The sequence below is a fragment of the Dipodomys spectabilis genome, unplaced genomic scaffold (assembly GCF_019054845.1).
Source record: "Dipodomys spectabilis isolate Male_0828 unplaced genomic scaffold, ASM1905484v1 ptg000266l, whole genome shotgun sequence".
Taxonomy (NCBI): Eukaryota; Metazoa; Chordata; class Mammalia; order Rodentia; family Heteromyidae; genus Dipodomys; species Dipodomys spectabilis.
In genome coordinates this window covers 4,145,521-4,148,308 of record NW_024870943.1, presented here as the reverse complement: position 1 = coordinate 4,148,308, position 2,788 = coordinate 4,145,521, and the positions used below count along the sequence as shown (strand labels likewise).

General features: G+C 47.3%; 1 pseudogene; it reads left to right on the top strand.

Moving 5' to 3' along the window:
• Positions 1 to 218: 218 nt before the first annotated feature.
• Positions 219 to 1,151, top strand: LOC122125603 (annotated as a pseudogene).
• Positions 1,152 to 2,788: the final 1,637 nt, after the last annotated feature.

Genomic DNA, 2,788 nt, shown 5'->3' with positions numbered 1-2,788 from the left:
AAGCCTGGCTTACCTGATCAAGAAATGGAGCACCATGAAGATTCCCGCCTGCAGGACTCACAGTGTTGTCTAGAACTTTCCCACCTTCCTGGCTGGGCAGCACTCTTGCTTTGATTCTCAGCAACACAGACATACACACAAACACACTCTCTCTCTCTCTCTCTCTCTCACACACACACACACACACACACACACACACACACACACACACACACATCATGACAGCCACCGCAGGCAAAACAGTTTTCAGGCTCCTCTTTGTGTCTAAGGTATGTCTGGGAGTCCTGGGGAACTGTGTCCTCTTCCTGCTGTATGCATACAGCTCCGTATGCAAACCCCGACTCCGCAAGCTCATTGCCATAATTTTCATGCACCTGACCCTGGTCAATGCCTTGACCATCATTTTTTAGTCCATGCCCTTCATCGTCTCCTCATATGGAGTCCGGTGTTTCTGGGATGATGCCATGTGTAAGGCGGTGATGTTCCTGTTCAGGGTCACGCGGGGACTGTCTGCCTGCACTACCACCTTCCTGAGTGCCTTCCAGGCCCTCACCATCAGCCGCACGCCTCCCCAGTGGTCTTGGCTGAAAAGCCAATCCTCCGCCTGCATCCTCCCCTCTCTGCTCTCCTTCTGGATCTTGAATTCTGTCATCTATTTCCACATGATCAAAACTGTGGAATCCAATTGCAATTCCACTGACATGAGCCGGGGATTTTCTCATCCCTACTGTCAAGTGAACATTGAAAGGCACACCCCATCGCCCATTATCAGCTCCATTGTTCTGCGAGATGCTCTGTCCTTGGTCCTCATGGTGGCCCCCAGCCTCTACATGGTGAGGCTCCTCTACCGACACCGCCGCAGAGCCCGGCACCTCCACAGTCCCAGCCTTGCCTCCCAGACAGCGCCCGAGAACACAGCCACCCACACCATCCTGCTGCTGGTCAGCTGCTTCGTGTTCTTCCAATGCTCCAACAACGTCGTGACTGTGTATTCCTTGTACACGTTGGAGAAACTGAACAAATCCAAGGGTGTGCTTGTGATGTTGTCCTTCAGCTACCCCACCTTCTGCCCGTTCCTGCTCATGAAGAATAACAGAATGATTTTAAGATGGATCACTCACTCATGTTATACCAAGAGTGATCCATTGTAAGAGGAAGTGAAGACCAGACCATGGTGGTGATCCAACTCTGCTCACCTCATCCTTGCTGTTTGTTGGATGATAGAAACACCACAGAGGCCTGGAGCCAGTGTCTCAGGCCTATCATTCTACTATTCAGGATGCTAACATCTGAGGATACAGGTTCAAAGCTAGTGCAGGCAGGAACGTCCATGAGAGTAGAATATCTAATTGACCACCAAAGGACCTAGAGTGGAGCTGTGGGGATTGAGCACTAGACAAGTTACTCAAATTCAGATATGCTGCAATTTTAAAACATTGACGTTTTGAAGTCTTACTGAATGTGCCTTTCTGTGTGTGTGTGCGTGTGTGTGTGTGTGTGTGTGTGTGTGTGTGTGTGTGTGTAAAAGTGTGCTTCCATCAAAGTTTTTTGGAGTTTTGTTGCTTAAAATATAGTTCTTGGGATAAAGAATGTATTTTCTGGTCTGGGAAGGTGGCTCAGTGGTAGAGTGCTTGCCTTGCATGCATGAGGTCCTTAGTTCAATTCCTCAGTACAACATAAGCAGAAAAAGCCCGAAGTGGTGCTATGGCTCAAGTGGTACAGTGCTCGCCTGAAGCTGAAGAGCTGAGAGACAATGCCCAGGCTCAGAGTTCAAGCCCCATTACTGACAACAAAAATAAAAGTATTTTCTGTACATTATTAAAATTAACAACTTCTTTCTATTTTTATGAAGACAGCGGCTAGATATTTCATTCTACTCTTACATTCTATTTCTACTAACAGTGCTGTTTGTTAAAAGAAATTTTATTAAATCATCCTATGAATGCTTGTCAGCCAATGAAGAAGCAGGATCTAGTCAATGACAAGTCAGTAGACAGCCAATGATGGAATAGGATACAGCCAATACAAAGCAGGATGCAGCCAGTGAGAAAGGGTACAGCCAAGGACAAAGCAAGATATAGGCCATGACACCCATGTTTAGATCCTACAGCCTCCATGATTCTACACTGTCACAAGCAGCATGGCACTGGGACACAATGGAGAACATCAGTGTTGAGGATTCAGGCAACAAATTGGATAGCACTGGGGAGAGACAATGGCTCTCGGTATACAGCTGTAACCATGGGACTTTCTGGAGAGTGTCCTAAGAGACAGGGCCTACTTCTCTACTTTAGAGGCCGTTGCACATTGGTTAGTTCTTTTTCCTTTTTTTGCTCAGAGACCAGTACTCCAACTTGGTATGTGACACGCTTGTTCATTGGCTGATGCACTGCGAGCCTAGAATCCCACCACTGGACATTGGGCCTAATTGGAAGTGTATTTCCATTGCTGTTTCCTGTTTTTAAGGCTCTATACTGGCTGGGAAAGGGGCTTAGTAGTAGAATCCTTGCCTAGCATGCATGAAGCCCTGGGTTTGATTCCTCAGTACCACATACACAGAAAAGGCCAGAAGTGGCACTCTGGCTCAAGTGGTAGAGCACTAGCCTTGAGCAAAAGAAGCTCAGGGACAGTACCCAGGCCCTGAGTTCAAGCCTCAGCTTAAGCTTAGAGTCTAGTTCTGGTGGACTACATGTCTGGACTTTCCCTGAGTTGCATTCTCCTTTTGCAAGACAACAAGAGACCCTGTGAAGCTCACAAATTCTGTTTTGGCTCTGGTTGTGATGTTAAT